Below are 12789 nucleotides of genomic sequence, written 5' to 3' on the forward strand. Positions count from 1 at the left end.
TATATTAGTCCTCTGCTTTCAAGGAGCGCCTGGCTTAATTGATAGTCAAAGAATACACAGAAACCTATCTTAGACCAAGGTCAGCAAACTTTTTCTGTAAGATGGTAAATGTTTTCAGCATTGCAGGCCATGTGTTCTCTGTCGCAACTGCTCAACTACTATGGCTGTCAAAACAGCCATAGACAGTACTTAAATAGATCGGCATGGCTACATTCCAATAAAAATTTGTCTACAGAGAAAGGCTGCTGGCCAGAATTGGCCTGTCATTTGCTAATCCCTGCCTTAGATTTATTAGACAAATTAGGACCCAAGAAGAGCATCTCTCGGAGGAAAAGGTTAAAAAAAAAAAAAAGGTGGATCCATCTTTGGTCAGAATAGTTGCTTTAGTAATCAGAACCTCATTCCTTGGTGGTGATTTTTTTTTTTCATTTTTTAAAAATTTTATTTATTTTTGAGAGACACAGAGTGCGAGCTGGGGAGGAGGAGAGAGAGAGGGAGACCCAGAATACAAAGCAGGCTCCAGACTCTGAGCTGTCAGCACAGAATCCGATGCGGGGCTCGAACCCACGAACTGTGAGATCATGACCTGAGTCAAAGTCGAATGCTTAACCCATTGAGCCACCCAGGTGCCCCCCTTGGTGGCAATTTTTAAAAAATTTATTAAAACTCCAAATATGATCTATGGCATCTCTTGAGACTATGTGAGGAAATAAAGTTGTTACATTTAATGATAGAATGGCTTTATTCATTTAAAAATATCTTTAATTCAAGACTTGCCATAGTTGTAATGTATTTAATGAGGAACAATTGCCAAGTATGAAAGTAAGGTTGTAGAAATCCACAGGGCAGAGTGGAGAAAGCCTGGAGGGAAATAAGAAAAGTCTTGCTGAACATGTGTAATGTAAATGTGCCACTGTCGTAGACAGAGTTAATTTTTCAAATCATCATGGAATATTGTAGAAAAACCATCATTGCCCCAAAGCCTCAACGAAGGTTCCCTTTCTCATTCGTGTGCCCTCCAGCAACTAGAAAAGTCATTGAGCAGTGGGGCAAATAAAGAAGTCTGGAAAAAATTGATGGAAGATGAGATAGTGCACCTAAGATTAGGTGCACTGATGTTCTGACAAAATCCTGGCCTTACCAAAAGAACTTGTTCCTGAGAAGCTCATGTGAGAACTCCACTGAATCACGAAGGCTTTGGGTAGATGGTGCCACCAGTTCAGCTTGTATGACAGAGCAACTTATCTGCCAAAGTCCATTGCACTTTTCCTCACTGAAGTAATTAAACTTCGCCGTGTCCTGGAGATTAGGAAGAAAAGTACTCTTTGTTTTACTGTGAAACCAACATCCAAAGAGATTCAGCTTTGGTTAGTAGCACAATCACCGCCATCATTCACAAAATGACTTTCATTTCTAGATGTGACAAGACAAGCAAAACTGAGGAAGTGGCCTCCTGGCCAACCTCACTTCCATGTCACTGATGCTCCTGCTCTATCCCTAATACAAAATCTCCTTTATATTTAAATCCTATCAAAATATCCCAAAGAGGTCAGTTGATAAACATTAATATGTCTTTGACTCCCAATTAGGTATTTATCTACATTTTTGTTTTTTTAATTTTTTTGAATTTTATTTATTTAGAGAGAGAAAGATAGCGAGAGAGAGAGTGGGGGAGGGACAGAGAGATTGGGAGAGAGTCCCAAGCAGGGTCCACACTGTCACCACTCAGCCTGATGCTGGGCTCGAATTCATGAACCATGAGATTATGACCTGAGCTGAAATCAAGAGTCAAACACTTAACTGACTGAGCCATGCAGGTGCCCAAGGACTCTTAAAGCCCAAAGCATCACTACAGCTCTAGTATTGATTATTAATGGCAAAACCTCAAGCATCATGAGTGATAAAATGACTTTATTGGGCAAGGGAAATAGGTTCTTCTCAAACTAATGCTGACTAGTTTCCCAAACACTTAAGAAACAGTCTTTGTGGATTAAGACTGTAGTGGGTAACCAGCTGTCCATTCACCATATCAAATATGTTTCTCACAATTTTCACACAAATTGTATGTCGTCATAAGCTATCCAGTGTGTTTGTTTAATTAAGTTTCTTTCTAAGCGTGTTTACAAAAAGCCTCACTCTCAAGAATCTGAAACAAAACAAGAACACACATCTTTTGGTTGCTCGTTCTATTTATTGTGTAATGCTAGATGCTGGGAACACTAAGAAATATAAGACATGGTTCCTGTGCTGAAGTAGTTTGCATGGTCAAAACAAACATAGTGCTACAAATCATTATTTGATCAGTATAAAATCCCCCCCAAAATGCAATAACATACTTACCAAATTACTCAGTTTTTTGTTTTGTTTTGTCTTGTTTTCTGGTTTCCCATTGCATTTAGAATAAACACACAACATCTTAACAGAGCCTATGAAAACTCTTATCCTCTAGGTGACAGCCCTTTTCTCTGGCCATAAGTCCACTTGCTCTGTTTCCAGACCTACTATCCATCTTTCAATGCCTTCTTACCACACTCCCTCCTACCCCAGGGCATTTGAACAGAATTTCCCAAGCATGGAAGGTTCTTCACTCCACTCCCCCCACTAGATAATCCCTTTTTGTTATCAGCACTCACATTCCCACTCTGAATTATATGCTTTCATTGCCCCATATGCCTATCCTTGGTATTTTTCACTATAGCAAATCTTCTTTTCATTTCATAATTATTCTATTAATATATTCTCTTACCTCAAAGCTCCATGAAGGCAAGAATGATGTGTATTTTTAGTTTATCACTGAATCACTTATGCTTAGTATATAATAGGGGTCCCCTAGATATGTGTCTGAATAAATGGTGAATGAATAAATGACTATCTGGACTTACAGAAATAAACTAATTCACATATTTTTTAATAATAATCATTTAATATATAGTTATTAAAAGTTGAAAGTTCACTCAGCTAATATTTATAAAATCCCTACTATGTACCTGGCACTCTGTTAGACACTGTAATATAAATACAAAGTCACTATCCCTCTCCAAGTTGCCTACTGAGAGAGACAGACAAGTAAACAGGTCATTACATTACCATATGTTATGGGTGAGAGAAATCCAAAGTACTATGAGAACACAGAGGCAAGAATTAACTCTGCCTGGGCATGCTGAGTAAGACTTCTAAAGAAGTGACATTTGAGCTCTTAAGAAGAAATAGAAATGCAATGGGTAAACTAGTGAGAGAAGGCATTCCGTGCAGAAGATGTAATGCAAAAAAAGTCAAAAGATTTGAAGAGGTTGGGATAGGCATGGAAAGTAAATCAGTTGGTACTGCTGTAACTGAGATGTGTGGGATAGGAATGCCTTAAAATGGGGTAGGGACTGTACACTCAGGTACAGTGATGAGGACACGAGAATCTAAGGTAAGAACAACCCGCCCTCATGGGACTGAATGGTAGTTGGTGGGAGGTACTGAACAGAGGCTGGAAAACGACTAAGAAAGAGAAAAATGCCTCCATGGGAATGATGGAGGACGTTTGGGAATCAGGGAGCACCCTGACTCTAATCACATTTTCAAAGTCCTACTTCCTAGGGCAGTGTTTCCCACATGACCCAAATGATAACAATCATATGGCTATAAAAATATGCATTCTGGGGACATATTCCAACCCCTCTGATTCAGCATCCCCAAACGAAAAGACTGGAAATCTGAATATTGCATCAACACCTCAGGTAAATCTTGACAAATATTTTCAAAGGGAACTTCTATTCCACCTTCAAGTAAGGCTCACCACTCTTCCTCAGCACTGTCCCTTGGCCTGTCAGGCATGTGGCTGTCCAAGAAATATGAACTTCAATTAACAACATAATGATCCATATTTCCAATTTAACAATAAAATATAACTAGTACAGGGAAAATACAAGTATAAACACATCATTGGGAGAATTACAGAGGCTACTGGAGAAAATTTTCAGCTAATTATGTATAAAAGAGATAGTAGACTCTGTGCAGAAGGAAGAAAGCCCATGAACATCTTCCATTAGTGCAGTGTCTGTGGGTGATTTCTTGGGTCTCCAAATCCATTTGCTTCTCCCCAAGTGACTATCAATTAAACCACCAGTTCAGGCCCCAAGAACGGTGTGACCAAGTGCAGAACAACTTTTGTGCTTTCAACACTCAGTTGTTGGGTTTTTCACTGGCAGAGAATGGAGACAGAATACTTAACTACATGATGCAGCCTAGTCTGAGTGGATCACACCCCTATGCTGGGGGAGAAAACAAACAGCTTTCTATGCTATTGAGGTATCAGTGTTGAGAACCTGAAGTGGCCATACACTGTAAGTGTCTGCATGGAAACCCTTCCTTTAGTCCACACATTTCCTGTGGACAGCTAGGTCACTGCTTGACTATCCATGACTGCAGATGTAAATGGAAACTTGAACCATGTCTAATGGAAAGCTTTTGCCCTTCTTGGGAATCCAGCTGGCTAACTGCCTCCCACCCCAGAACTCATTGAGCAAGACAAGGCAGTGGAACCTCTGGTGTGTATACAATTTCCTTCATGGTTTTAGTTAAGTAATCTCACATCACTATGCCCCATGTTCCCCACCCACAATTCATTGCAATGCTTTTTAACCTGCATCATATAATACTATAAAAATAAAAGATGTTGTTAAGAGTTTGCTTGACAGTATATCAAACTCATTTGTTGGCATCAAGCCACATTTTTAAACAATATTTCATTTTTAAGTAATCTCTACTCCCAACATGGGGCTCGAACTCACAACCCCGACATCAAGAGTCACATGCTCCACTGACTGAGTTAGCCAGGCACCCTGGTATCAAACCATATTTAAATGATAGCCTTTTGTTCCAGTGGGAAAATATGTACAATCTGTTGTTTTTGTTTTTTTTTTTCATTTTTAAGCTGGATTCAGTGAAGCTGAATTTATAATAGGCACCCCATTTGAGACAACAGCAAATTGCAGGGAGGGGAAAGTTTGTTCAAAAGCAGACCTGAGAGGTAAATACTGCCAAGCCTGTATTTCATCTTTCTTCCCTAATGATACCTGAGGTAAGACAGGATGCTCTTCATAAAAGGTGACTCACTTTCTAAAATGTTGTACTGCTGACCTGGTAAAAGAGGTTTTGGATAAGGAAGCAATGACAGCTGGGAGGGGAACAGAGTAATTCCTGGGTGTCACTGAGCTGCAGACCAATTTCTACAAATACCAGAACCTGTACTCTGTAGGCCAGTGTATTTAAATGAAGATGCCAAGGAGAGCTGAGTATTCCTTTGTCAACGGCCATCTCTAAATTTTATGGATATAATGTCCAGTCACAAAATGACCCATGGAGTTTCCCGAGATTTCTTGCCCTTTAGGCCACAGTGGAATTTTTCAAAGTATGTTTGCAATAGACAATGATAAGAATTATATTGAAATGATAAAATAGGAGGGTCATGTTTGGAACCCATGTATAGATGACACTTGTTTCATGACAAAAATGAAACTACAGGAAGTGGGGAAAGAATGGTTCACCATAATAAATGGTGCTGGAACACCTGGGCATCCACAGGGGGAAAATGATATTGCATCAGTGACATCAGATAAAAAAATAAATTACACTGTATATTTGACATCTTTCCATCTGTGGTCTATGGACCACTTGCATTCAAGTCATTTGGGTGATTAAATATACAGATTCCCTAGACTACCTTAGACCTGCTGATTCTCTAGGCATGAGACCTAAGAATCTGCATTTTTTTTTAAAAAATCAAACTCCTCTAGATGATTTTAGCACACAAAAGCCTGAGATTCACCAGCAGAGTGTTTGGCAGTTAGGCAAACAACCATCTGAATCCAGGGCAAATGAATTAATCTGTCTAGAAGCACTTTTCTTATCAGTAAAGTGGTGATAACACCAACCTCACAGGTAGGTTGTGATGATTACATGAGACGCTGTATACACAGTGCTTAGCACAGTCTTAGTTCACAGGGAACACTCAGTAAATGTTAATATTACTCCCCACGTCCAGTAAACCTACAAGAAGTGTAGTGTTTTCAGTCACTAACAAAAACTTTCAATTATAAAATTATAGTTTAGTACTGGTAATATGTACATAAAGGAGATTTATCAAGTGTATTAACAGGTAAGTAGTGAGTATTTGCTCTTGAGAACTTATTTGGAGGAAGTGCTTAGAGAACATAGCTATACATTCATATCCCCCTAGCTAAGCAGCCCATGCTCCCTGTAAATGCTCTAGGGAAGAATCTGTTGTGTGCCTCTCTCCTAGCTTCTGGGGGCACCTGGCAATTCTTGGCGTTCCTTGATTGTAGCTACATCACTCACGCTAGCCTCTGACTCCATTATCATGTAGCCTTCTTCCCTCTGTGTCACCTCTTCGCATAAGAACACCAGTCCTTGCATTAAGGGCTCACCCGAATCCAGGATGTTCCTCTAATTAATTACATCTCCAAAGACCCTATTTCTCAATACTCACAGTCTGAAGTGGATATGAATCTGGGGGAGGCACTATTCAACCCCAGCCTCATCTCAGTAGAGTATAGCTTTAGGAGGAGAAGGTGATAAGGCAGGGGACGGGAGCAAAGACAGAAATGGCTGCACACTTAGCATCCAATAACACTCAAGTGCTCAGTGTTGCCTTCCCACATTTCTACCTCCACCAACAGGACCCACGTATCCACAAGTACAGGAGGCACAGGCCCAAGGTACTTTTAGGGGCCCAAGAAAAATGTTTCAATCTCTTAAAATCTAAAAAAAAAATACATATAATCCAACCTGGATTACATGTATATTTATATTGACACAGTCATAAAATATTTTTTTAATATTTTAATTCTTAACATTTTGGGCAAAAATGCCTAGGGCATGCAAAAATCACAGTGCAGCCCTGTTCCCTGATGTTCATGCTCACACCCTCCACCTGAAATTTCCCTCCTCTTTACCAGGAAGAGGACTCACCTTACCCTTCAGGACTCCATTGATGAGTCAGTGCCTCAGGGAACATTCCTTGACAACCACCCCATCTCCCCTCCACTCCATCCCCTCTGCAGCCCTCCCCACCCCTGTCCCAGGTAGCCATACCTACCTTGGTCACGTGCTCCTCACATGCATAGCTCTATCATTCCACATCCACACTGCACAATTACCTGTTCTGTGGAGTTGCTCAGAGACTAAATATCACCTGTCACTGTGTGGCAGATGCTACTGCTCCTCCACGCACATCCCCTTTGTCATCGCAGTGCCCTCATCCCCCAGATGGCATGGGTACTGGCTACTAAGGCTCAACCTCAAGTCTCCCACAGGAAATGTCCTCGCCTCACAGAAGCGTCTGGAGGCGCTTGGGAGTCTACACCAGCCTCTGCTCCCACTCACCCCCAGCGTGGTCCAGAGCCAAGCCCTGCTCCTTTCCACCCCCCACCTTTCCAGCATTCCCTCAGTTTACCGCTTGCAGAAGACTTCCCACCTCAATCTCTGCTTCTAGGGAACACGACCTAAGACACTTTGTATCTCCCCGACAGGCATTAATATCTGGCAAAAATTCTCTAATAAACACATTGAACAAATGATGAATGAACAAATGAAGTAGTAAATGTTAGAAAGACAATGGAAGAAAGCATCAAAGACTTAGCCAGGCCTCCAGGAGGGCTGAACTGATCATGAAAGAACTGCAGTCCTCGATAAACTAAAAACTTGAGCACAGGAAGACAAGATAGGGTGTAGCTTCCAGAATGGCAGCACAAGAAGGTTCCGTACAAAAACTGGAGAAGGGTCTAACAATTAGGCCTGAAGAATAGTGCCTACTCTGTGCCAGCAAATCACTCACACACACTAACAGACTGAGACGATACTAAGCCATCAAAACTGGCACAGGTTTCCTTAAATTCTCTCAGACTTGATTGGCCCCAGAGTTGAGAATGAGATGACTTTGCAAACATGGACTCTGAGGCTGGTTCAGATGAATTTTTGTGAACAATGAGCTGTTGGTAAACAGGTTGCCTTTGAAGACCTGATACCTCATGATAGTGCCCTGGCGACCCTAAAAGTGTGATCTTCTGGAGCCAGCGTTCAACAAGCTGGAAAGATGAGAGAGAGTCCCATGGCATGGAATTTCCATCACAGATGAGGTTCCTTGTAATTTAAGTGGCTCCTCTCTACCTTTACAGCAGTTTGGGAGCTGAGCAGATGGCAGGGGAGGGCTTGACTAAGTGGTGAAGTTTCAGCTGCAAAAGGCAATTCCTAGAATGACAATTCAGAAATTCATTTCCCCTAACACTTATCATATTGGCAGAGGGTTCGTGAATCTTTTTAGGAAAATGAGAAGGAGGCGGTGCATCAGAATAAGGCATCCCCTGTTTGGTCAGGTTATGTGGAAGCAAACACTACCGAATCCGATTCTTCTCTTGTGTTTGCTATTCCCAAGGAAGGGGACCAGACTTGTTTGTAAATTAAATAATACCGAAAAGGCTAAAGCTCAGGGTCTGCAATGTAACAAACCTCCAGCACACGGAGCAACTGCTGAATGCATTCTGAAGCCCAGTGTATGATAGTTTCAGCTGTGCTGTTCCAACCCTAGCTGGCATTACAGATCCCTGTAGCTTCTAGTTGTATCTTATAAAGAAACAGGGAGGTTGTAGAAAGAGCCTAATCTGGGCTCAAATCCTGCCTCTGATACTGAATAACTATATGATCTTGAACAAATTACTTTTCCTTGCTGAGCCTGTCTCACAAATGTAAACCTGGGGTGGAGGTTGGGGAGGGGATAATAGCAATCTCAAAGGATTGTTGTAAGAATTCCATGTGATGATGTGTATGAAAGTCACTGGCAGATAGTAGACCTTAGAGTGGTAGCAGTTGTTGTTTTTGTTTTATTTCTATCTTGCCTAGCTTGTCAGAAGTTTATGTCAAAATCACTGTCATGCTTTCAAAGTATTTCTGTTCTGGCTCACCTATAACTTTTCCTTTATCTTCAAGCAACTCTAATATTAAAATATTTAAGGGGAGCCTGGGAGGCTCAATCCATTAAGTGTCTGACCTCAGCTCAGGTCATGATCTCGTAGTTTGTGAGTTTGAGCCCCACATCGGGCTTTGTGCTGACAGTTTGGGCCTGGAGCCTTCTTCCGATTCTGTGTCACCCTCTCTCTCTGCCCCTCCCCTGCTTGTGCTCTGTCTCTCTCTCTCTCTCTCTCTTTAAAAAATAAATATTAAAAAAATTAAAATATTTAAGAAAAAATATTTCTTTTCCTTTAAATTCCATAGCTCTTCTTCTGTATGCATGAGGCAGTAAGGTTCAGTTTTGGGGGTTTTAGTTTTGGGTGTTTACAATGTGTACATAACAAATCATCAATGTATTGGATATTCAGAAGCTATACATGCATTGTCTTCTAATGAGGACTGTTTTAATTCAGTTTAAATTACTCAAATGTAACAAGTGTTATCAGTGGAGATTATTCCTATGACAAATCAAATAAAAGCTATTTAACTGGTTTTAAAAATTAACACAATTTACTGGCTCCCTATAACCGGACGGTCTACAGGACTTTTCATGGCTTGGTCCAGGCACGGTTTGGTCCAGGCTCTGGCTCAGTTTTTCTGCAGTTTTTTTCAGTTCTGTCTGCCTTCAAAAGTTGGCTTTGTTCTTGGGTGGGCCTTATAAAATGGCTGCCAGCAACATTGAAGGAGATTCTGTATTCATATCCAAGGACAGAGCAAAGGCCAAGGTCAGTTTTTATGACCATCATACAAAAGTTGCAAGATTTGCTCTGAGTGAACTACCCTGACACACTCTCTGTGCTAGGGAAATACTATGCTCCAATTGGCTTAAACTCCTATCCATCACTATGACAAGGAAATGGGATTATTCTCAGTGGCTTAGACCAAGCAAGACCCTCCTGTGGATCTGAAGATAAGATTCATCTCTACTAAACATCATGGTTGTCACTCAAGGAAAATGAAATGGATATTAGAGGAACAAAATCAGTTATTGCTACAATTAAAAAAATAATTTTTTGAAGTTTATTTATTCATTTTGAGAGAGACAGAGACAGAGACAGCACAAGTCAGGGAGGGGCAGAGAGAGAGGGAGAGAATCCCAAGCAGGCTCCAGGCTCTGAGCTGTCAGCACAGAGCCAGAGAGAGGGCTGTAACCCACAAAGCTGCCAGATCATGACCTAAGCCAAAACCAAAAGTCGGATGCTTAACCGACTGAGCCACCCAGGCACCCCCTAAAAAAATAATATTTTAGCAGCTTAGTACAGTGTTCCTAAATTCCTATTTTTTTTTAAGTTATGACTAATTTCACTACACTGAACTCCTTCCAAATAAAATCTCATACTTAGGGGCACCTGGGTGGCTCAGTCAATTAAGCATCTGGCTCTTGCAGATCGTGAGTTTTGAGCCCCACATGGGCTCTGTGCTGCACGCTGCTGGTGCAGAACCTGCTTGGGATTCTCTCTCTCTGCCCCTCCCCAGCTGGTGCACACACTCTACCTCTCTCTCTCTCTCACTCTCTCTCTCATATATATATGAGAGAGAGAGTGAGAGAGACATCCACAATACTTCAGCATTCAAGGCAATGTTAGATTCTAGTAATACAAGGCAAGTCATTAGCAAGAATTTCAGGACATCTAGATTAGGGGTCTTATTTTTTGTGTTTTTTTTCTCTCCCTCTATTTTCTCACTAAATTTTTCTTTTTCTCGCTTTCTTCCTTCCATCTGTATTCCTCTTTTTCTTAATATGCCTTTTAATATATGTAAACATAACAAGATATGAGACTGGACATCTCACAAAGGTAAATCCCTCAAAGGTAAATTTATATGCAGAGATGAGAGGGATGTTCTCACCCACTTGGAGCCACTGGAAGGCTTTTCAAGTGAACCATTGATAAGACCAGCACCTGCCAGAAAGGAGATTTGTATCTTACTCCCAAGTTGGATGTTTACAAAATTCCACAGTTTGGAGTGTGAGGGGACAGGGAAAAAAGGAATGAGTGGAAAAGGAGATATTGTCCATCTTTGTCACTGCTGAACCCCAAGTTTCCAGTCAGAATTGAGCTGAGGAGAGGGTAAAGAGCTTGAGGGAAGTTTTAAAATTGCATGCAGTACGGAAGTCTGAGTTTTTGTCTGTTTTAGGTCGAACTAGGTTTTCTTTTTTTTTTTTTTTTTAATTTTATTTATTTATTTATTTATTTTTATTTATTTATTTTTTTGAGAGACAGAGACTGAGCATGAGCATGGGAGGGCCAGAGAGAGGGAGACACAGAATCCGAAGCAGGCTCCAGGCTCTGAGCTGTCAGCACAGAGCCCGACGCAGGGCTCCAACTCACTAGCTGTGAGATCAGGACCTGAGCCGAAGTCAGAGGCTTAACCGACTGAGCCACCCAGATGCCCCCGAACTAGGTTTTCTAATACCTAAAAATATAACTCTCCAACAACAGCCAAATGCCTCTGCCTGAGCTGTTTTCCAGAGGCGAGGAAAAAAAAGCCCTAAAGAACATTGTTAGCTGTCAGTACATTTTTTAAATGTTTTACATTACAACATTAAGAAAAAAGCCGCATCCTAATTGTACCCCCACTGAATGCAGTTTATTTAATAAACTTACTATCTGAATGAAAAGCATCATAGATGTATCTTCAATGTGCTTTCTGTGAATGTAAATAACTCATCAGTGGGGTCCTGCAGGAAACAGAATGTTCCAAGAGCAACTGAGGAATTAATAAAGATGTGGGTGGGGTGAGGGACAGCACCTGACCAAAGATGGCACATGGGAGCTTCCAACAATAGGAAACACCCCCAGGCCTGCAGGGAGAAAGGAAGGGGGTGACTGCCTGAGCCCAGAAAGGGATAGAGTGAGCTGGTGCCTTGGGCATCAGCAGGCAAGGAAACCTTTTTCACCCAGACAGGTGAAAAGCTTGCCGAGATTGGCAAATGGCAAATACTCAGCACATGTAATATATTTCCATTGGTAATTCTGGCAAATATAATTGTAATTGATATATGGAGTATTCAAATTACTTCAAACTGGTGATAAAGTAGAATTTCCCCGTTGAGTCTCTTGGCAAAAATGGAATTCTATTCCTCAAGGAGAAAAAATTAACCTCAGGCCAATGAAATCGGCCTTAAGAGTACAGAAAATTTATTTAAACATAAATACTATTCATCTAAAATGAATATAGATAATCATATGATAAAAATTAATCACCAAAAGGGGCGCCTGGGTGGCTCAGTCGGTTAAGCGGCCGACTTCGGCTCAGGTCATGATCTCGCGGTCAGTGAGTTCAAGCCCCGCGTTGGGCTCTGTGCTGACAGCTCAGAGCCTGGAGCCTGTTTCAGATTCTGTGTCTCCCTCTCTCTGACCTTCCCCTGTTCGTGCTATCTCTCTGCCTCAAAAATAAATAAACATTAAAAAAAAATAAAAAAAAATAATCACCAAAAGAAATCTGGAAATAATGCTGAAAATGAGCACTGAAGAAAACAGTGATGCTATGGGAGATCATAGAGGCCACAAGCCTCTGAGCCACTTTACCCACACTGACGTGTCTGCACAGATCATCAAAGCACCATCTCTGCTAACATCTTTGCTACAACGGGCCCTCAGTGGTACATTTCTGACATTTGCCATCTAAAATCACCATGATCATCTGTACTCCTAGGAAAACAGAAAGTTTTGTCCTTCTCGGCCTTTTCCCCCTTTGCAGCCTTTTGCTATGATTCTCTGCCTTCTTATCTTGGTGAATTTATTTTAAAAATCTTTTTTGAATTTTTATTTTTGA

At 41.1% G+C, this 12789-nt stretch overlaps 1 protein-coding gene across 4 annotated transcripts in view; it reads right to left on the reverse strand.

Annotated features, from left to right (window-relative positions):
- The window catches only part of LOC106989185 (spermatogenesis-associated protein 31D1-like), a 212894-nt gene that overhangs the window by 60136 nt on the left and 139969 nt on the right, over positions 1–12789 (reverse strand). For 2 of the 4 annotated variants that reach the window (XR_008291232.1, XM_053205229.1), the window contains exon 2: positions 1142–1299. The exons of the other annotated variants lie outside the window; for them this stretch is intronic. The gene's annotated coding sequence lies outside the window, so the exon portion shown is untranslated. The remainder of the gene's footprint in view (positions 1–1141; positions 1300–12789) is intronic. 4 annotated transcript variants of the gene reach the window in all.

The sequence above is a fragment of the Acinonyx jubatus genome, chromosome D4 (genome assembly GCF_027475565.1).
Source record: "Acinonyx jubatus isolate Ajub_Pintada_27869175 chromosome D4, VMU_Ajub_asm_v1.0, whole genome shotgun sequence".
NCBI lineage: Eukaryota > Metazoa > Chordata > Mammalia > Carnivora > Felidae > Acinonyx > Acinonyx jubatus.